The 23125-nt window shown below is 49.2% G+C and overlaps 1 protein-coding gene across 3 annotated transcripts in view; it reads left to right on the top strand.

Moving 5' to 3' along the window:
* Positions 1–22622: 22622 nt before the first annotated feature.
* The window catches only part of OSBPL2 (oxysterol binding protein like 2), a 40697-nt gene continuing 40194 nt past the window's right edge, over positions 22623–23125 (top strand). For 2 of the 3 annotated variants that reach the window (XM_074843365.1, XM_074843368.1), the window contains exon 1: positions 22623–22716. The gene's annotated coding sequence lies outside the window, so the exon portion shown is untranslated. The remainder of the gene's footprint in view (positions 22717–23125) is intronic. The other variant, XM_074843369.1, reaches the window with a different exon arrangement.

The following is a 23125-nucleotide window of genomic DNA, read 5'->3' as shown; positions in this document are numbered from 1 at the left end:
TGTCCCATGGAGCCAGCTTGTCTGAGAAACAAACTTTAAAGACAGAGATGATTAAAAAACCTCTTTGTGTTCATGTCTTTGCTGATGAGAGTTGAAAGTGCTCTGGCATTCATGCAAGTATCTGTCACTATGAAACCAGTCCCTTTGTTTTATTTCCTTTTCTTCTGCCTTTCATCATGGGAAATGTTTATTCAGTTCGGAAAATTCCCTTTCTTGAGATCCCCTCACAAGTTACCAGCACACGTGGGTGCAGTGTGGCAGAGAAAAGTGATCCCAGAGTGACTGCAGATGAAATCTCCGGAGGAGCCATTGAGCTCCTGCTTTGCCAGACCATGAGCTACTGCACAAAAGGGCAAGCCAAACCTCAATATAAATTTTTTACACCTAACATCAGAAGATAGGACACAGAAAATGCCAGGGGAGCATTTCCCATTCTAGAGATACCTTTGCAGTGAAATGCTACTCTTTGATACATATTTCTCTTTTAATAACAAACCCAAGAACAACTTGTCTGTCAAACTTGGAGAGCTATTAGTACTGAAAAATAGCATGGCAATCCAAACCTGGATGGGACATCATGAAATTAGTTGTTGGGTGTGCTTCATCCTGCTGCTCAGTCAGATGTCAAAACAGCTTCTGCTGGTGGCAGGTCTTTTCCTTACCACACTGCAAAGGGACTTACTTGAGCAAGTTGGATGTTGGCTAAAGATGATGATGACAGATACAGTCCTCAAAAATGCAAAGATATACCCTGTGAACCAGCTTTCAAAAAGGTAGGAAGAGCACTAACATCCCTACCCTACCAGCAGCACATGCTGAGAGTCCTACTGCACAGCACCAACGGCACCAAAGCCACCGCATCTCTGAGATGGACCACAAACACTGGAGGGGACTTGCCCCCAGCCTGGGCATCGTATGTGTCCATCTGTATTCAGAAAAAGTCCTACACCTTTTCACTTCTTTCTTTTCTTTTCTTCTTTCCTCTCCTTCCTTCTCTTTCTGTTCCCAGCTGTAGCTGTAACCTGCAAATCCAAATTCCCAAAGTGTCCAAAAATGTATCCTTTAGCACAGGGAGACTGTTCGTAGTTGGACCAGTCCCAAACTGCCGTGACCGTTTTTGGCTTCTTTGGAACTAACTCCTTAAAATTACAAATCACCTTGTCATCAGAGAAAGTCACATTTCTAGTCTTGTGCAAACCAACTGCACTTCTGTGAGCATGAAAACGCTGAGTTTAGCTACTCTGGGGGAGGAAAACACAGCAGAGCAGGATGAATAATATGGTTAGTAATGAAGTAGCTGTCTGATCAGAATTAACACCTGGTTCTTGTCAAGGACAATTCAATATTGCATTTTGAAATGAAAATTTCAGAGCACAAGGGGAATAAAAACAAAAGTCATCCTGCATCTGTCAGCTTGGACCGAGTTGGCGGCCAGTGTTAAGACCAATAGATGTTTTCACAGAGAGACAGCAGGGGCTGAATAACAAGTCATGATGTCCATATACAGCTGCTACTGATGACGCTGGAAGCATTTTGCCACGTGGAGGACTAAATGTTAAAGCTCTGTTGAAAAAGTATCAGTTAAATTTGGTACTCCATCAGGGGACAGTTTAAAGAAGCAGGGCTGGGCTTTGTTCCTAATACTCTTAATGGCAGTAAGTGGTGTAGGTTAGGAATGACATGAAGACATTTGGGAAGGACTAAACAATTTCTAACTGAAGCCAGTGGTGTTCCCAGCCAGATGGAAAAAACAGAGCAGCTGCAGAGAAATGAGCTGGGTTTCTCTGGGCTTTGGTGCAAGCTGCAGCGCATTGTGCTCCTTAACGTTTCATCAAACTTCATAAAACTTCATGACATTAAGCAATTAGAGGGGTAGAGTTTAAGCCCACTTGTGGAGCCCATGGTTTTCTTCAGAGCTACCACCAGGTTCTCATGGGAGAAGACCTACAAATGTCAGCTCCCTCACTTCCCGCTGGCCCACGGGGAACTCATTGGTAACCTCATGTAATATTTAACAGACTTCCTGGGCTAATTAAGTATATTACTTTATATAGTAACTAACATATCTCTAATATGTATCAAAATTTAATTTAGTTTAATTCATTACCACTGCTCAACATGGGCCCAATTCTCTTCTCCCTTACAATGATGCAACTGCATTAATTCATTGTGTGCATCAGGGAGGACAATGTAGCTCTCATTCTGCCAGATCATCTCCAAGCAGAAATATAAATACAACTTTGCTCTTGTCTCTGTACGACTTGACTGAACCAAGAGAGTTCCTTCAGAGTCATGCCAGTGTAGCTGAGAGCAGAAGCTGTCCCCAAACACTCCAAATCACGTGCTCAGTGTCTTACAAACTGGAGGGTCCTTCAGACACAGTAATTGAGGGGATTTTCTGTAAGTAGAAGCTTGGATTCGCTGTCTGGTACTTATTTCCCAAGCACATCTGGTTGTAAAAGCAACACAGCATAGAAAGAAAGGTATTTTTCTGAAAAGTGGAAGGCAAAGAAAATCTTTGTTGCTGAGATTAGGAAAATCAGCAGTGTAGCTAGCTTTAACTTGTTTATTTGACAATTTGACTTCTGCAAAGCCCCTGATAATGAAGCCTGGTGTCTCCAGGCTGCTGGACAGTGTTTAGCCAGGAGGGACTGAACCTTCTTGTTAATCTCTCCCTCTCCAGTGGCTCCTGTGAAATGATGCAGCAGCATCTGTCCAGGTCCTGTGGGCAGCACCCTCATTCACCAAGGCACCCTCTTCAGAAGTCCCTCTCCCATGCAGACAGGGCAACCTCTGTGGTTCCAGGCGGGGCTGCACCTCTTTATGGCAGAGGATGCTTCACCTGAGCCAGTCGTGAGAAACAGAAGAGGCTCCTGTTTACACGCAGCCCCTGAGAATGGCCCAGCACTGCACCCACAGAGCCCTGGGATGGGTACACAGCTCCTCACCGGTGACCTCTGTGCCCGCTGGGGACCTCATCTGAAGCATGTGGGTTGTCCCCAAGAGGACAGGACAACTCTGCTCTGCTGCTCAGGAGGGCAGGGAGGAGATGCTGGGGAGGTAGAAGCTACAAGTGGAGGTGCAGGCAGAACTGGCTTGGCTGGACCAAAGCTGCCTGTCCAAACAGTCACTGTATGGTTACGGGCTGTGACCAGCACCTTTGTCAGACGGGCACCATGGGCTGACCTGCAGATCTGTCTCCTGAGAGATCCTACGGGTGATCTCTCAGACAAAAGTTACCAGAGGTGCTGCTATTGTCACTCTTAGCAGGAATTCCAAGTGGCTGTGCCTCTAAAAGCACGTTCAAGGGCACTCTGTGAAAGGCTGTAAGGTCCAACAGCTTCATAGTCGGTTATCAAATGGATTTTCTCTGAAGGAAGGTTCCCTTCCTGGGGAGAGGGAAACATCCCTCTGTCCTTCCAGCCCTCATCAGCTCTGCCAGGCTCCCTGTTCCACCCCCTGTGAGCCACCATGACCCTTCTTTTCCATGTTTGAAGAGGCCAGATTCTGCTCAGCTCCCATTACAAGGTTGCATTAGAGGGATGCAGCTCCCCCCACCTACCCGTTGCCTTCCAAAGCCTGAGCCAACATCACCTAGAATGTCCAGATCAGTCTAATTTAGAAAGACCTTCATCTGTACAAGAATTTTCCCTGACTCCTGGCTTTTCTCATAAAAAACGCTGTTTCAACCCCCATCTTTGGCTGCTTGTGACAATACCAAGCCTGCCCTTAGATCTGTCTCACAAAGGCAGATGGAAAATGTATTTCATATTGGGCCTAGATGTGCCTAATGTATTATCTTCTATTAGCTATTTCTCTAGGTCCTTATCTCTGATTCCTCATCTTTTCCAGCTTCCTTTTGATGTTCATTATAAGGCAGCAGAGACTAATAGAGAGTTTGTCAGGCATCCAACTACAAAAGCATGGGAAATAGGGATTAAAAGGGACACAGTGACAGGAGGAAGACAAAGCATTTAGGAAGCATCAGCTCACAGCAGGTGAAGTTGCAGTGAAGCTCGGGATGTTTTTGCCTGTGCTGGTATCTACCGTCCTTCCCTTCCAAGCCCAAACTGACATTGCTGGAGCTGCTTTGGCCTCTAGACAAGCCAGTCATGTGGATTTGTGCAGAGAGAAATAGTACAGGGCAAAGGAACCAGAGCTCTCCTGGGTCTAGAGAGGAGCTGAAACCTCCAGTGGGTCTGTTTATTGGGGTTTTAGCAACAAAATCCATCTCACCACCCAGCTTGGTGTTCGCTGAGGTTTCTGGCCTGTTCCTCTGTAAAGAGAGGGAGTTTGCTCCTGTAAATAACAGGATTCTCACCTTTCTGACTGCACTTATGATACTCCTCTTCTTGTGAAACCGCTCAGCTAAGCTGTCTTTGGGGGATTCCAAATGCTACATAGCTGCCACCGAATCTAACAGTTGCTGTGAACTTAGCAGAGTTCAGAACGTCCTGGAACAAATAATGGGGAAAAAAATGAAAACTGAAAGTCCTCCTCTCTGCAATAACTAATCACGTCCTGCCAGTGCTGACCTCTGCCTAACCAGGGTGCAGCTGCTCTGGAGGCGGGAGGTGGGGTGCTGGGAGAAGCTGAGGACAAGGAACAACGTTAGACACCTCCGGTGTGAATTAAGGGACTGAATCACACAAGAGCTGTAGGAAAACAAGTTGTGCAGGAGCTGGGTCTTCCTTCTAGAGGGTGTTTGCCATCATCCTGCTCATTGTCCTCTGCCTCAGCACGGCTGGTAATGCACAGGGTCGCTGATCGGATCCTGCACCTCCAGGGGATGACGGTCAGTCAGTGATTTTCCTGCTCCTATATATAGGAGCAAGAATTTGGGGGATGCCAGGAGCCAGGTCTCCTTTTAGCCTGCACAACAACCCCTACCTGCTTATCCCAAAACAAGCACCCACAGAAACTCCTCTTATCCTGTTGCTTCCCACGCCTCTCTGCCACGCAGAGGCTGTGAAACATTGCCTGTTAGTAGGGAAGGGGAAGCAAGAAATAATCCTTCACCTGTCTCTTTTGTTCTTCTTTCCTTTCTTTCACAGGGCCTACGAGACACTGGGAAGCTTGAAAATGAACGTCAAACAGCCACAAAACTCTATTGTGCAATTTTTGTGGGTGGTATTAGCTGATGAAGACTGTGTTGGTGCTAGACAAGTGAAGGATTCCTCAATAATTTGCCTGGAAAACAGAGGAGAGCAGCAAAAATAGGAACAAGATGCAGACCTGCCTCTGGAGTGAGGGTACGGAGAGTTTGTGTGGTTATAGAGCTCCCACGGGCCCGCTGGTATCTCTCTGGCCACTGTGCAGAGGTGGTTTTCCTATTTCCCAACTAGATGTTGAAGGAGAGAAAAAGCAATGAATCCCCGTGGGCAAAGGGGTGCTCCGGGAGCTGGCGGAGGGGCCAGCTGGAGAAGCACAGTCAGGGCAACTGGGAATGGAGGAGGGGACCAAACTGGTGCTGGTTGCCTTTAGTATTTCCCTCGTGGCTAAAAGCTTTGGCAGAGGGTGAGGAGCTGGGATATTTGCCTTACCCACCTCTCACCGGTCCTGCCATCCTGCTGCCACCTCCCGACCAGGACCCTGGTGCAATTGCTCTTTTAATTTCCCCTTGTCTTGCTCCACTTTAACTCTGTGAGTTAGGTGGTTTGCGGGAAAGGCTCTACCTGTCACTTCAGATGCTGTTTCCCCTGCTCTTTGCTTCCTGCCATCTGTCAGTGTTGTCCAACAACACAACACGGTGGAATAAAAAAAGGGAGGGATCGCAGAGCGCAGCGATAAATTAATTTCATTTGCTCAGGTACGAGATGAATTGTCTAAATTAAACCACAATCTGTCATTTTGCAAACAATTGTGCGTAGAGGCACCGAGATCAGTTCTGAGCAGTTTTCTGAAACGGAGTTAATAATTCCAGTTGTTAATAATACATCACATGCAGCTGATGCTGTTCCCAGCGCCCACAGCCAGGCTTTGTGGATCCCACTTGTTTGCAGGCAGGTTGGGAAGGAGAGGGAAGTGATTCTGAATAACATTTCATGTGACACTTGGTGTTTAAGAACATTATGGCATTTTTCTAAAGCACTTCACCACTTTCAAAGCAATCCTGTCCAAGCTTGCATGTATAAAAATGTGCTTATTTGTTCGCACGCATCAACGTTATACGTGTGATCTCCCCAGCCTGTCACAGCCCTTTTTTGAGCATTGGCACACACTGGCAGGCTTTTACATCCAAATTAACGTGCAAAGTGCTCAGTATTTTGAAAAAACAGTTCCTAAACAGATACTCAGTATTGAGAAAGAAATGAAAACGATTGGGAAAACACATTGGTTGCTATTTACAGCAGACAGATTTCAAAAAGTTTTAGCAAGTTTACAGGCCCTCTTGAAAAAAAGCAGGAAATATTCCTTAATATTCCTTTAATTCTATTATCACAATTAAGATTATTTTTTTTTAATTGTATGATACCAATTTTAGCAGCTCAGACCAGCTGAAGTCAACCTCTCCCTCCCTGCCCTGGCCATGCAGTCCTGCAGAATCATAACAAGAAGAGATGATCAGGGCTGATGGAGCTTCAGGGGATTTGCTTCAGAGAGCTTTTCTATTGCTCTGCTCATCATCTTCACAGCTCTGGTCGCTGTGTCAGGATCACGGCAAGTGTGGAGCAGTGGAAAAAGCAGTGCAAGGACAAGGAGGAGAGAGGATTGTGTCTGTAATTGCTCGCCTGTAATTATCTGCCATTGTGCATTCTGTTAGCTCTTCCTGCTTATTAGCATAGAGTGGGGAAAATATTTAATTGCAACACCGCTCTGTCTATGACATTATCTGCAAGCAGAGCAGATCAAATCAGCCTGCCTTGTGGGGACAAGGGAGCGATTAGCTTCTCCAGGGCAGCGGGGTACAGCTGACGAAGATCAAGAGGCAGAATACAAATCGCAGGATGCTGCACGCCAGTCTGCAGTTACACAAGTGCTGCCTTGAACAGGCTTTTCTCTCCTCCTCTTTCTGCTGATCACTTGGTGGAGGCAGAGTCCCACATCCCAGTCAAGATCCCACAGAGTTTTGCAACGTGAGGCTGATTTTCCAAAGCATCCACTTCAGCTTTCACACTCTGCAGGACACAGCTGCCAGTGGGGACAAGGAGTTGCAGCACGGTGGCTGCTAGAAACCTGGGTTTGAGGTGGGCACACACTTTGCTGTGCCTCGTCACCATGTCCCCTGCATGGCCATTGCACACTGGCACAAAAATGCAATTCTGGGGTTGCACAACCGCAGCGGCTGGGTGGATGGGAGAGGAACAGAGCTCTCCTCCCAGGAGGCTGTGTGAGGAGAAGTGAGGTTGAAGAATGCACCAAATTAAGCTGTATCTTGCAAAAAAGAGACTCCATAACACTGAAATGCAGCTGGTTGAGACTCTGATGTTATTGATGAGTGTGTTAAACTGTATGAATCTGAGCTGCTGCACACAGAACAACCAGAAGTGGAGGTGAAACTACCCAGACTTGACCTGTGGTCAGGTTTCCAGCTCAGTGAGATATGCTAAAGCTGCATCTTCCTCAGTCCCCGCTCCTTTTGCTTGGGTTGGAAGTTCAGCTTAGGCCCAGCTCAGCTGGGCACAGACTAGCAGCAGCCCCTGATGTGCAGGTTTCCCATGGGCTCAGGGCATAGGTGAGTGTGGCTTTGAGCCTGCTGAGCTGGTTCCATGCTTCAGGCAGACACCGTGGTACCAGGGGACTTAGAAAGGGCTCTGGCAGCACTTCTCCCCACAGTTTGTGCCATGAAGTGAGGAGCTGGGTTTCAAACCATTGCTCTCTGCTCCCTGTTGCCTCTTCCCTGCAGGTGAAGGAGTTTTTCCATGCCCTGGCCAGATCTGTGCTCACCAGCCAACCTGATCAGCGAGGGTGCTAATATTGACACTATTACTCTGGCATATTAGCTCGAAGGTCTAAGTCATCACACAGCTCTGAAGCCACCTGATATCCTGCTCCGATTCCCACAGCCTCCGTGCTGCTGCCCTGAAACGCTGCCACCAGCGTTAGACATAACAACAGACTTAATTAAAGGGTGGCAGCCTGCCAACATCCAAGAGGCAGAGCTGAGCTGGCTGTGCTGCTTTCAAAGGGGTATTTTAAAAAAACCACTGGGAAATAGCAGGGCAAGCCTTGCCGCACCGACGTCAGCGTGGGTCAAGCATCTGTTTTGCCTCAAGTCCGTTCTCTGGGAAGAAGCCTTGCGTGGGGCCTTGGCCGGTCCCCGATCCTGTGGCTGACCCAGCTCCCAGGATGCTCGCAGGGACCCTTCCCAGTGTGGTGTGAGTCCCATCTCCATCCCGCTCCACTGGAGAGGGTGATGGAAAAGTGGGGTCCCCCCATTTCTGTGGGCTGGGGTGGAGATGGGGAGAGCTCCAGGCTCCTCCCCTCTGTGTGACAAGGGGCTGCAGGCGGTGGGCGGTGGCCTCGTACTCCAGATGTGCATTGGCAGGCAGCTGAACACACCAGCTTGCTTCCCTGCCTGGCTTGCCTGCATCAGCCCCAGGGTAGTCTTGCTAATTCCTCACTTTTTGGAGCCTCAAGTTTATTCACTTCTGTGACAAAACGAGATGAAGTGACATATTTCCATGGCTATCGGGGATCTAAACATCTCCCCAGAGACCCCAGCAGGAGCGAAGGATGGCGACCACCTGACTTAGGTCCCAGCCCTGCTATGGAGTTGTCATTGCATCTGCACCTCCGGGCCCTTCCCGAGGCCACGTGCCATCTGATAGTGCCAGTGCAAGCTTGATGCTGGAGGGTCCCCACAGATGGAGACTTGCTGCCCCTCCTCGGAGGACAAAAGCATTTTTGCATCTGGAACCGAGCACGAGCAGCCGCACAAAAGCAGGACAGGGACAAACCGACTGTGGGAGGAGGAAGGTAAAATCCTCGGGTACCACTCTGAAGCAGACAGAGCCCCGTGGCACATGTGCTTTGCAGCTCTAGGCAGATAACAGACAATACCCTGATTATGGGAATGCAGTTAGCATTGTGCACCAAATCGTGTGAACGCCTGGTTAAAGAATAGCTATTCCAACAAAAAAGACTAGAGAAAAAGAAATCAGCCTTTGGTTTCTGAGTCATCGCTTTGCTTCTCACTCAGGATTTGGTCCACTGTGTGTCCAGAATAATTATTAAGCAAGTTCTGATAGAAGAATTTTATTTACCCAGCCTCAAAAAGGAAGAAAAGAATCCTTAATAGTTGATTAGATCAAAAAAGCATAATTTATTTTTCAATAAGTGCTTTAGATGTAAGATCAATAGCTTGAGGTTGATTGATAGGAGCTGTTTGCAAAGACCTCAGATCTAATTGTACTCAAGCAATCACACAGACTTTTTCTTTGACTAATACTAGACACCATCCCTCTTGTACAGATGGGGGAGGTACCAGAAAATAGCAATACTTTGCATTGGAGAGTTGCTCGGCAACTGCCCCTTATTATTTTTGAGTTGTCCGTGAGTACAGCTTCCTTTCTCTTTGATCTTTGTGTAATTTTTGTTGCTGCTACTTCTCAGAAGAGACAACATTTTAAAAGAATTGCATCTCCATTTGCCACAATATTTTCTTTCTTTTTTTTTTTTTCCCCCCCATGCACAGCCGAAGTTTGATGACATCAGGGAAAGCAGCGCATCTCTTTGCAGAGGGGAGGAAATTAATGTTCATCTACTCTGCTACAGCCTTTCATGGGATATTGGGGAACCTGGGCTCCTACAGAGATTTAGCATCTGTTTCTGTACATGGTCCATATATGATATACAGAGGCAGAATAATGGTGCTTAGCTCTTGCTACTGAGGGGCCACACAGTTGGGTTTGGGCAGATGAGCTGGTACTAGCACTCCCATTTTGGCAGCATTTGATTAAGAAAGGGTGATGGGGTGATTTGCCTGGAGAAGAGAGTGCCAGGGCTGAGATTTCTCACCCTGCTGTAAATCAGACAGAGCTTGGCACGGAAGGCGTTACTCTACAGTCCTGATTTGGAAGGAGCATCACATCTTGCCAACCAGTTATTATCAGCCCTGCTGATAAACGCCTTTATGTGATGCAAAAAGTCATCCACCCCTGAGCTGCTCGTCCTGAACTAGTGCTTATTCTGTGCTCTGGGTGACACAGACCCCTCATGGGGGCAAGCAAAAAAGAGCTTCTGGTTATTGTGGTGCATCTGTTCCTTTTCTCTCTCATTTATTTCCCACTACTGCCACATACGAGTGGGTGACAAGAGGTTTGCGCTGTGTTTTGGTCTCTCTTGGGTACCACACACAGAAGAAGACCAACAAGTTAAACACCAAGTCCCTGCATTATGAAAAAACCATCAAAAAATCTAGAGAAGAAAATAACCCATGAATTTAGATGGCATTTGCAAATATGAGTCAGGAGCATCTTTTCTGAAATCTCTAGACAGCAGCGTTGTACAGCTGCTGTCAGCTACACGGACTAAAACTGGAACGATTTGGCGAGGGTTAGCACAGCCCCTGCTCGAGGAGGACACACACAACTCCTGAGCCAGCTTACATCCCAGCTGGAGGATGTCATCAAGGGAAACCAGCAATTTCATCATTTCCCCGTGGTCTCAGAGTAGCCCCATTAGGCAATCAGTTACCGGGCAGAGCTGCAGAGCCATGTGCAGAGGGTTCCTTCTTGCACCCTTTCCCCAGTGATGGGTGGCAGAAAGTAGCTGGTTTGTTTTGCTGGTGTATGACCAGGCACCACCCAAAAGTCTGAAAAACAAAACCCTGAAACTTTTAATGTGGATCAACACCCTAGGCAGCAGAAGGAAGCAAATTTCTACATCTAGTAAAAATTTCAGCTTGAAAGGTCTAAAAATAGACTTTTCTTGCCTCGGGAATTCTAGCCTTGCCTTGTAACTCATGGTGCTGCAGATTATTGCATTCATAATTTAAATGTTGGATGGGTATAAAATTACTCGTGTGGGAGTTATTCAATTTCTGGTAAGTACATTTACATTAAATAGCGGCTGCACATACAAAAGATAGGAAAAAGCCCTTCCACTTCTGCTTCCCTGAAGCGGTGAGAACATGTGCAGCCTCACAAGGCTGCTGTTGTGAGCAGATAATCTTTTTTTCCTACTGAAAACCTGATAAAGTTCACCATGGCTGAAAGGGCACTTGTGTCTCCGCTCTGACACTTGGCATAGGGTCTCTCTGGACTAATCCCTCTCTGGGCTAGAAAAACACCCAGAGCTGATCTGAGCACTGCCAGGGATGGCTATTTGTCTAGTTTCCAACCATTGCATTTATCACCTCAGTGCCTGCGAATCTGGAAAGCCCAATTTCACAACATCCCTCTCCTGGGGGTGTATCTATTCCCCTCTACAACTGGACAGAGGGCTGAGCTTGCTGGGCATCATCAGGTGGACCATGTATGGCACAACCCAAGTGAGGGGTGTGTGGCTGCTCCTGTGCTCACGCTTCATGGGCTGAATTTTCTCCCCTGACTGTCCCTATCTCTTGCCTGGCTTTCCAGTTGCCTCTGTGTGTTTGGTTTTGCCTGTGCTCATGCAGACTTGTGCAGGAGACCCTCCTCTGGTGGTGCCTGGTGAAACAGTGGTGGGATATCCACGGGGCCACAGTCCGGGGCCACGCACCCGAATTCATGAGTTTGCATTGAATAGGTGGGAAGAGGAATAGACTGGGAAAGCGATCCATCTCACAGCGGGCCCTGGACGAGTGGAGGGTTTTGCCAAGGCAGAGATGATGGTAAGTCACAACAAGCTTCACTCCAGCTTTTAATTTGAGGTGGGAGTTGGGGTTCCCTTCGAGGTCCATCCTTCCAGATCTCTGCTCTGTGCTTCTGGAGTGGATGCTCTGTGTTTATGGCAACTGAAAGTTGGGGTTGTTCAGCCTGGAGAAGAGAAGGCTCTGGGGAGACCTTACTGCAGCCTTTCAGTACTTAAAGGGGCTACAGAAAAGATGGGAACAGACTTTTTAGCAGGGCCTGTTGTGACAGGACAAGGGATAATGTTTTTAAACTAAAAGAGGTTTGACTCAGACTAGATATAAGGAAGAAATTATTTACAATGGGGTGGTGAAACACTGGCACAGGTTGCCCGGAGAGATGGTAGATGCCCCATCCCTGGAACCATTCAAGGTCAGGTTGGACAGGGCTCTGAGCAACCTGGTCTAGTTGAAGATGTCCCTGCTCAGTGGAGGGGATTGGACTAAGTGACATTTAAAGGTCATTTCCAACCCAAACCATTCTATGATGCTATGATTAATTCGAGGAAATTGGAGGCTCATTTGTCGTTTTTCCTTCCTCATCCCACTCCTTCCTTCATTCCCTCTACCTCCATGTTCCCAGAGAAGAGTCGTTTCTGGTCTGTGTAAAGCCACTGCCAAAAAACAAGTTGCTACATCTGGAGAGCCATCAAGGGAGGACGGTTTGGCTGGATCCAGCTCAAGCTGCACCATCGACAGACCCCAGCTCTGCACCTGAGGGGCTGCACCAGCTCTGGCACCACAGCAGCCTGCAAGAAGTCCTGGTTATCCCCCACCAGCACGTCAGGGTTACTGGGGCACTTGCTTGCCAGACAGCCTGGGGTTTCATTGATTTTTTTTTTTGTAATGCTGTTTTAATTCAGACAGTGAAAGCCTACTAATGAATCACATCTTGGTCAATTAGAAGTTTCCTGTGAGTTGTGCCTTCTTGGACATTATTCACACCAGTGTAAATGCCATGCTTGGAGCCAAAATTGAGCTCTGTCAGCCAGGGAGGAACCCTCCCTACGTGTAAATGAGGAGAAAGTACCTGCAAAATCTTCTTCCCAATCCCAGGGCTTGAAAAATGCAAGTGTGCTTTGTACCTAGAGCGGCCGAGCACAGGTAAAGGGGCTTCTCCTCCTCCCCTCCCCGCCAGGTCCTCTCCCCCGCTGATGAGGAATCAATCGAAATGTGAAAGGGGCCCTGGGCAGCGATGCAGGCAGAGCAGTTTCTCACTGCTGGAAACCCTTAGCAGGCAGCCAGCTGGCAGGGCTCCTTCCTGCCTGCCTGCCTGCCCGCGGCTGTGGGGCCGGATGGCTGGGGATGTGGGATGCTGGGGATGTGGGATGGCTGGGGATGTGGGATGGCTGGGGATGTGGGATGCTGGGGATGTGGGATGGCTGGGGATGTGGGATGGCTGGGGATGTGGGATGCTGGGGATGTGGGATGGCTGGGGGTGCGGGATGGCTGGGGGTGTGGGATGGCTGGGGATGTGGGATGGCTGGGGATGTGGGATGGCTGGGGATGTGGGATGCTGGGGATGTGGGATGGCTGGGGGTGCGGGATGGCTGGGGGTGTGGGATGGCTGGGGATGTGGGATGCTGGGGATGTGGGATGGCTGGGGGCGTGGGATGGCTGGGGATGCGATGGCTGGGGATGCGATGGCTGGGGATGTGGGATGGCTGGGGATGTGGGATGCTGGGGATGTGGGATGGCTGGGGATGTGGGATGGCTGGGGATGTGGGATGCTGGGGATGTGGGATGGCTGGGGGCGTGGGATGGCTGGGGATGCGATGGCTGGGGATGCGATGGCTGGGGATGTGGGATGGCTGGGGATGTGGGATGGCTGGGGGCGTGGGATGGCTGGGGATGCGATGGCTGGGGATGCGATGGCTGGGGGTGTGGGATGGCTGGGGGTGTGGGATGGCTGGGGATGTGGGATGCTGGGGATGTGGGATGGCTGGGGATGTGGGATGGCTGGGGGTGCGGGATGGCTGGGGGTGTGGGATGGCTGGGGATGTGGGATGCTGGGGATGTGGGATGGCTGGGGGCGTGGGATGGCTGGGGATGCGATGGCTGGGGGTGTGGGATGGCTGGGGGTGTGGGATGGCTGGGGGTGCGGGATGGCTGGGGATGCGGGCGTTCGTGTTCAGTGCTTGGGAAACACGGACGCCGGACGCCCAGCCAGGCAGACACCCGGGGGATGATTTCTGTCTTTGCAGAGCTCAGCGGCTGTACTTCCACCCATGGCGAACGCTACCCTCAGTGCAGCTCCCTGGGCTGGAGCAGGGTTGTCCTTTGGGTTCAGAACACCATTTCTTTTGCATGGAAATGGGGACAAGGAGAGATTTTATCCTTCTTTCACCACAAGGATGAGGGAATTGCTACTTGCCAGCTGCAAATTCAACCAATCTGCCTTCATCATTAGAGACGTCTGATTTGGCATTTAGCTTAGTCAAGGTAGCAAACCCTGGTTTTTCATAGTGCCCAGACTGAGTCCACCTTACTTTGCTGTTACCAAATATACACACAGTAATCAAAATGATCCATGGTACTTTAATAGACACAGTAATACAGCCCCTTCCTCCACCACAGGGTCCTTTCTTCACTCCTGACAGCCATTCTTCCACCTAATCACTTGTTTTCTCCCATTTTCTGAAAGAGCTCCCTTGGACAAAAATAATGCTGGACATGTAAGACATCATTGTGAATATCAATGAAGGTTTTTTTTTCTTTTCCTTCTGCTCCCAGTTCCTCCTCTGGGCTAAAAGTAAATAGAGTCAGCTGTAGCTGACACAGAAGCTGATGAGGGAGGCACATTAGTTTGTCTGCCTGTCGGGGAGTGCTTGTATAGCAGACTTCAGATCCAGAGCCAAACTTCCCAGCTCCATCTGGGACAGGGTCTGGGACAGGATCTGATTTTTTTTTTTTTGGTTCATGCTCAAATATCCTATTTTATTACTTTTTTTTTTTTTGTGGAATTTCATGATGAGACCCTTTTAATACCTATTTTTAAAACCTATCTGTAAATTAGTATAATTTGTTTTGGGAAAGTTTAGATGCTAATTTTCAAGCATAGAAGGTACTGAGGAAACAAAATTAATCTGGATCTTATTTTGATGGATGTGTGTGAATTTGTAGCTACTAATTAGTTTGTTTCAGTGGTTGCCTAGGGACCAGTGAACAGGACTTTGTAACATTCAGTAGACTGTCCCAGCAAGTAATATGTTCGTATAAATATTTGCTGGATCACAGGTGCTAATTTTACAAAGTTAAAGAAAACTACATGCTGAATTGATTTGAAACAGTCTATAGTGTATCAGTAAAGTTTACAGTCTGCTATACCTAGTGGTTTTTTGGTTTGGTTTGTCTTTTTTTTTTTTTCTTTTTGCAGGTGTTGCTGGCAACCACAAGCGGCAGGGTTAAAATCCAGGGATTTTTTACAGAATTGCAGGGCTGAACTGGCATGAGCCCATTCCCGGGGACGGCAGATGCTTGAGCTCTGCGCTGCATCGCGAGGAGGTGGTAGCCTGGTGTGAGGGCAGTTGTCCTTGTGCTGTGTCCTCTGCCAGCCCTGGTGACTCTTCCCTGTGCTCTGGGGCACAGTGTAGATGTGTCATCAGGAACACCTGAAAAATACACGTGCATGCCACAGGAAACACTCATCTGCTGTCCGTTCATCCACAAAACCAGCAAAATGGAAAGGGAACTGGTGCTGACTTGGGGAAACACTGTGCTACTGAATTAATAGTATCTAATCCAGTAAATAATTAAATTAATTCACCCGACATCACCAACACCTCCATATTACCTGGGCAGTAGAAATCTGTTTGACTTTCTACTTGGCATGGGGAGTATCCAAAGGAAATTATCCCTTATACTGTGGGCTGTGAGAAGCATCCCTTTGCCCTGCCTCATGCACACCCATCCTGCTCAGCCGCTTGTGACGGGTGAGATCCTGGGGACAGAGATAAGTTACCAAGGAAGCACAATTTATTCATACGTCAATTCTGATCTTGCATCAATAAGTATAATTAGCTTCTATTGACTTGAATTTCCAGAAAGAAAGCATCATACAAGCCATTAAATTAATCTCTGATGTAAGTACTGCCATCCGTAGATAGAAATTTGGTCCAAAGAGTACAGGGGTAACTTGCCATACTGCTGTACACATAGCTAAAACCAGACATTGTAATTAATTCTAGATAAGATGCTCTTGTGGCCAAGTTTGACAAATAAACCTCTATTAGGATATAAAGCATCATTGATCACTGGCAGATCAACTGGCGGCAGCATGATGGCGCATGGGCACTGGGAAAATAAAGCATCTTCAGATCTGCTCCTGAAACAGAAACAGCCGAAGCTCGTGGGTACCCAGGGGGAGTGGGTGTCTAAAAGTTGGGCCCCATGGGGTCTCTGGTATCCCCCTACAGCGGGGGGTGGATTGAAGCTGTGAGTCAAAGCTGATCCATCCCCATCTTCCCTGCTATGGAGATACAAGAAAACGATGGACTTCCATCCCAGGGAGGGTGAGACGGGATCTGGAAGTGACCTAGTTTTGCCCAACTGTTTTTATCCCCACTGCAACCCCCTGCTCATCTCTACTCGGCTCCAGGAGCGGGAGTTTCCAGTGCCAGAAGTCATATCTGGAATTAGAAGAATTCAGGATTCAGCAGAGGATGACATCTAGACTTTGTGAGAAAGCATGTTTTTTTAAGAAGCTTTCCTGCTTACTGTGGAAAGCCCTTCGTACGCTTGCAATTTGGCTTTCAAGCTTTCACAACTTTGACCACAGAGATTTTCAAAACTTTATTTTATATTGAAGAGAAGTGGCTCAGGCCCTGAGGTGCCCCCAGATGAATGGGTGCAGCTCCCAGGGAAATTATCACTGAAGCGGAGGATACAGGCTGTTGTGTCTTTTCCTTTCCATGCTGTTACAAAGAACATGCTTATTCAGCCTTTTAACAGACTGGCTATTTCTACTTATTCAGCTTTTGCCATGTTCCTCATTATTTATGGATTCCTTTTTCTCTTGAATTGCTTTTCTTCAAGATTCTGGTTAAAATTCATGTGGTTTCAGCATTACCATTTTTTTCACTAAAGCCTTATCAGTGTTACCAATGTCTGCTTTTAAAATGTCTTTTTTATATTAGATAAATTTATGTGACACTAGCTCTTTCACAGTATTTTCCCTTTTTTAGTGCCAGCAGCTCAAAACACACTATCACCATCAATAGAATTCAAAATGTCTATCCTTTGAGATGAAATAGGCTATAGCAGGAAATCGTTATTATTCAGATTGTGGAAGATTTGGATGTTTTCCATTTGGCAAAGTGGTGTCTGGCTCCCTTGTATCTGGACACAACCTCCTCTCACTTGGGAAGAGGGAGATGCTGCCACTGCAACCTCTTTAAGGCAGAAAGTTTCTTTCTATTCCGTGTTTGTACAGCCTCCGGCATGGTGTGACAGGGGTGTGACATCTTATAATAATCACAATTAATATTTAACAAGGAAGCTGCAGAGAACAGGATATGAAAACCACTGTCTCCACCTGGGCACAGCGTGGTTGCCCAGGCTGATACCTGCCCTGGGCCGGTGAGCTCCTGCCCAACAGCCAGTGCCACGTGCTGGGCAACAGCCAGAGGTGGGCTCTGCTCCTGGCTGCAGCCCTGCTCATCCTCTTGCGAGGTTTGCTCCTTCCCCATGTCCCACTTCCATGTCCACATCTCCCTGTGGCTGATGGCTGAGGGTAAACCCAAACCTGCCCTGTTCCTGCTGCTGCCGGGATGCACGACCTTCTCTCTTGTGCACACTTATTTCCCTTCTCCACTGATTTTGCAATTAGTGATGGTTATGTTTAACCAGTTGTTTGGATACCTCAGGGCTTATCTGCCCAGAGATATTTTGGGATTGCTCCTGTGCTTTTAATTCACACCCTCCCCTAATCCAAATTAGCTTTCAGGTGTGGACAAACCCCATATCCTCTGAGGTGAAGCTGTTGGTAAACAGGAACAGGAGTGTTTCCAAGAACATTCGGCACATAAGGACAACGCTGTGTCGTTGGCATTCCCCCTCAGAATCACAGAATCATTCAGGTTGGAAAAGACCCTCGGGATCATCAAGTCCAACCCTCAGCCTGACTCTACAAAGTTCTCCCCTACACCACATCCCCCAACATCTCATCTAAATGACCCTTAAACACATCCAGGGATGGTGACTCCACCCCCTCCCTGGGCAGCCTATTCCACTGTATGACCACTCTTTCTGGGAAACATTTTTTCCTCCTGTCCAGTCTGAACCTCCCCTGTTGCAGTTTAAAGCCGTTCCCTCTTGTTCTGTCACTAATTCCCTGGGAGAAGAGACCAGCACCAACCTCTCTACAATGTCCTTTCAGGGAGCTGTAGAGAGTGATGAGGTCTCCCCTCAGCCTTCTCCTCCTCACACCGAACAGTCCCAGCTCCTTCAGTCGCAGCCCTGTGGAGGCACAGCGTGCCAGGAGCCCCGGCCTCGCGCTGCAGACGAGCAGGACATGGACGAGGGACCGGTGTGACATCAGGCAGAAGATGCTGGAGCGCTCGCTAAACGAATGGGTTTGGTTTTGAAGCTCCCTGGCAAGGAGTCGTTGTCTGAACAGAGCTTCCCGTGGCAGAGGTGAGCACTTGCCCACAGGGGCTGGGACTGAAGGGGCTGCCTTTGGCCACCGGTTTATTTGGAGGAGGAGAGAAGAGGCATTTGACTCTGCCTTACATACAACTGGTGAAAGACAATCAGTGTTTTTGCTGTAACTTGCCACATTTCCTTGCCTTATCTCTAGATCACAGGATCAATGTGTTTCGTTTTTCCATTTTGCCCTTCCTTATTCTGTCGCAATTTAGGTTTTGTAAATCTGCTGCAGTAACAAGGTTTGTTTGGATCAGTTTTCTAAGAGGATTGCGTTGCTCTGCAGGAGGGGAGCCGTCAGGTTTATTATAGGTGGAGCTGATGGTTACACCTATGCCTGAGACAGTTGCTCAATACTTTCCATTGTAAAACCCCGTTTTAATTATTTTTAATGTTGCAAAACTTTTGCCAGCAAGGCAAAATTTTCCATGCTATCTCCTTTACAAGGTAACTGCTCTCTCCCCTCATTGCCAACACAGAAGGGAAACAAATATGGAGCTAGATTCTTCTCCCTGTTCAATTTTGGGCTCTTGTGATTTTAGATTGCTGGAGTGTATATTTAATAAAGGAAGAAAATGTCAATTAGCCTTCTTTTCGCTAAGCATGGGCATTTAGTTCAAATGCCCATGAAATGCCTGGGAGAATGATTTTTGTGGCAGGCTCTGAATGCACATGCCTTCAATTAAGACCTGCAAAAGCTACACAAATTCAATATTCCTTGGTCATCTAATCAGTGGATTTCTCTTTTCATTATCTCTTCAGAGAACTCTTCCAGATCAGCCACTTACTTATGACAAAGGCCTGTTCAGTCAGAAAATAATTTAAATTGACACTTACTTTCTGTCTGTGGGCCTTTGCTTAAAAGCTGCAATAGAAATATTTCTGAGCTTAATGTTGAGCCTATAACGTTGAGCAATCCAACAATGGGTTGCTGAATCAGGGTTTACTGGAAAAAAAATAATCAATTCTCTGGGCAAATCAGGAAAATCTTAAAACCAGATTTGGAATGATACAAATTCTCCTGTCCTCCCAAAGATTTGTTTTCCCTAAAGATGAGTCCAACAACACCTGCCTTGCAACTCTGCCTGGGTGAACGCAGGAGTGAAACATGTGGGTACGGTGAGGTGGGATCCAGAGAGACCGATAGACGTCCTCAGAGCCAGCTGTGCCCACCCCAAAACACTCCTCCATCCCAACGTGTGTGAGACACAATTCTAAGTGGAGATTTCATTTAAAACCTCACATTCGTGCCAGAGCAAGGAGCATTATCACTGTTAATTCATGTCTCGTATATCGTCAGCACATGGCTGACGGCCAGGAGCTGTCGGCTCATTGAGGGGTGAGTAATACTCCAGAATCAACAGACAGTGCGCCAGGTAAAGTATTTGGGGAGGGCAGGAGGGAGCCACACAGCAAAGGAGTGGCTCGTATTTTTGCTGCTGCACTTTTGAAAACATACTTTATACAAGCGCAGGTGGAGGAATAAATCCCATCACGATGTGGGTCTCTGCCGCCATTCCCACCTCTGACCACCACTCTTCCTTGCAGGGTGCCTACAGCAGAAAACCGTTCATGGTGCTACGTCGGCGGCTGGTCTCTGCTCTGCAGCAGGAGCCCTCGAGTGGTGCCCACAGCCGGGTTATCCCCCGGAGATGCAGCCACCCCACCGGGACAGGTCCACTCCTGCCTGCCCCGGCTGCCCTCTCTCCCAACCCCCTGCGGAGGTGAGTTCTGCTGGCTGAGGTCTGGTGTAGCGATGATTTCCCCACAGGCCTTGCAGCCATTAAAAACTATTTGTATTCACCTCTAATGAACAAGTTCTGTGCTACAGAACTAATATGCTAATTCCTATATTTGCTTTGCATTGAATTTCAATAAGGCCAAATGCCGGGTTCTGCACTTGGGCCACAACAACCCCCAGCAGCACTACAGGCTTGGGGAGGAGTGGCTGGAGAGCTGCCAGTCAGAGAGGGACCTGGGGGGGGGTGATTAATAATGAGCCAGCAGTGTGCCCAGGTGGCCAAGAAGGCCAATGGTATCCTGGCTTGTATCAGCAATAGCGTGGCCAGCAGGGACAGGGAAGGGATCTGACCCCTGTGCTCGGCTCTGGTGAGGCCACACCTCGATGAGTGGGTTCAGTTTTGGGCCCCTCACTCCAAAAAGGCCATTGAATGACTCGAGCATGTCCAGAGAAGGGCAACGGAGCTGGTGCAGGGTCTGGAGCACAGGTCTGATGGGGAGCGGCTGAGGGAACTGGGGGGGTTTAGTCTGGAGAAGAGGAGGCTGAGGGGAGACCTCATGGCCCTCTGCAACTCCCTGAAAGGAGGGTGCAGAGAGGGGGGAGGAGTCTCTTGAGCCAAGGAACCAGTGCCAGGACAAGAGGGAATGGCCTCAAGCTGTGCCAGGGCAGGGTCAGACTGGCTCTTAGGAAGGATTTCTTTGCAGAAGGGGTTGTTGGGCGTTGGAATGGGCTGCCCAGGGCAGGGGGGGAGTCCCCATCCCTGGAGGGGGTGAAGAGTAGTGTTGAGCCAGCCCTGAGGGATCTGGTGGAGTTGGGAATGGTCAGTGTGAGGTTCATGGTTGGACTGGAGGAGCTTCAAGGGCTTTTCCAACCCAGATGATTCTGTGATTCTGTGAGAAATATGTCAATGGTAGAAGATCATTTTGAGGATAAATATTTCTGTGATTTATCTCTCTCCTTCATTCCCTTTCCCTTCCTTACTCAGGGCTCCAGCTCGTCATACCCAAAGGGGTTTTGTTCACTTTTGTGCTGGACCCTCCTGACATCCCGTATGATTTCCTAGGACAAGGTCTCCCTCAGCAATTATATCAATGGGTCACTCTGTCTTAGTGATAAGGACGTACTTCATCCAGAGCGGTTTCTAGCTCCTCAGCATGGATGCTTGTTACCTCCATGCCTGATCTCTTGAAGCACCTCATTCTGTGCATGCTTTGCAATATTTTTTATTTTTTTCTTTTTAAAGTTGTGGTTGCTGGGTCCAATGAGATTTCATTTGATTCTTAGCTTTCAGGTATGAAAAGGGAAGGAGGGGAGACATTTTGGTAGAAAAGAATTTTAAGTCTCTGATCATGGAAGAAGCCTGAGTGTATGTGAAGAAAAACGCCTTGCAGACTCAGAAATGAGAAGATAAATAAAAAGAGCAGAACAGGTGTCCTGTGAGAGAAATTTTATGAGTCAAATTAATTTTAAACTTCTGAGTCAGTTCTGATACTTGCATCAACATCTCCAAAGAGTCTCAATTGCTTTAGCACACTGGTAATTACTCTGAAGTGAAGGGGATTATTACAAACTTGCCTCCAGTTACCTGTTGTGTGTGAACAAGTGCAAGTTTAGGGTGAGAGAAATAAAGGCACCTGCCAGCTTTTCTCCTGGCAGGGAATGACTCTAAGTCATCAGCTGCCAGCCCATGGGTTTGTCGAACATTTCTCTGGGATCTCCAGATGTCCAGTAACCCGCTCGGAGCAGCAGCGCTGGCTGCAGACACTTGCTGGACAGGCAAATGGGGACACTCCAGACACACCAGCTGGTCACACAGGGAGGGTGTTGGAGCTGACTGGGATGACAAAATGTCAACGAGTGACATGTGCCACACCTCAAAGCCAGTTAGAATGTTAAAAAAAAAATACAAAATTGGTTAAAATCATGTCAGGAAATAGCTGCAGCGCATACAACCCTCCCATGTGCGCACCGGGATGTGGGCAGCCCTGTGGGGACCCACCTAGTGCACCCCTACAAGACGGACAGCTACTGGGTGACAAAACTTCACATCTTTCCCACCCCTCAGCCAGTAGGACACTTTGTCCTCTATAGGTTACGGTGAGCTGGGCTCCGCTCCGCAGCTGGCTGGCGGTAGAGCGCCCTATAAAACACAACCAGGCGATACCGGCTGCAGCCGGCCGCGTTCGTTCGTGCACCGGGGACCGCACCGCCCCCTCCGAAAGGCGCCCGGTGAGGCCGCTCTGCGCAGCGGGGGATGCCGGTGCCATCTTTATCTGCATAGCTCCGCCCCCCGGACGCGCCATTGGCCAGCGGCCTCCCCGGAGGTGGTGCGGCCCGGGGCTGTGCGGCTCGGCGCCTCATTAGCATTGGCCCCGCCTCCGGGCGAGTGGGCGGAGAACCTGGTTTGTCTTTTTGCGGACGGCGGGGCGAGGCCGCGCTCTGCGATTGGTGGAGCCGTGCGTCACTCCGCCGCTGCGAGGGCCGCACTTCCGCCTCGGTGTCAGCGGTGCCGGGTGGGGGGGGGTGTTGCGGCGGGGTCGTCGCGGGAGCGCGGTGTCAGGTAATGCCGCTGTGCCTGCCCTGGGCCCGGCCCCGGGGCGCGCCGCCCCGCTCTGCCCTCCCCTTCCCGCCGAGCCGCTCCCCTCAGGGGGCTCGGCTCCCCGCCACCTGCCGCAGCGGCGCCCCCGCTGAGGGAAGGGCGGGAGCGCCTCCCCCAGCCCCGCCCGGGCCTGGCGCGGCCCAGCCCGGCGCGGGGGTCCCCTCCCCGGTGGGCCGCTGCCGGCTCTCCTCAGCGCCGCGGGCTGTCCTGTCAGTCTGGCCGGGGCCCGGGGGCCGGTCCGGCCGGGCGCTGGCGGTCCCCGGGCCGAGGGAGCGCGGTTACCCCGGCGCTGCGCTGTCTTCCTCGGCGGACGCGGGATCCTTGACTCGTTCGCTTCTTTTCTCGGGGTGCTGCGAGCCGTAGGCCTGTG

The sequence above is a fragment of the Strix aluco genome, chromosome 17, assembly GCF_031877795.1.
Source record: "Strix aluco isolate bStrAlu1 chromosome 17, bStrAlu1.hap1, whole genome shotgun sequence".
NCBI lineage: Eukaryota > Metazoa > Chordata > Aves > Strigiformes > Strigidae > Strix > Strix aluco.
This window is presented reverse-complemented; position numbering and strand designations above follow the sequence as displayed.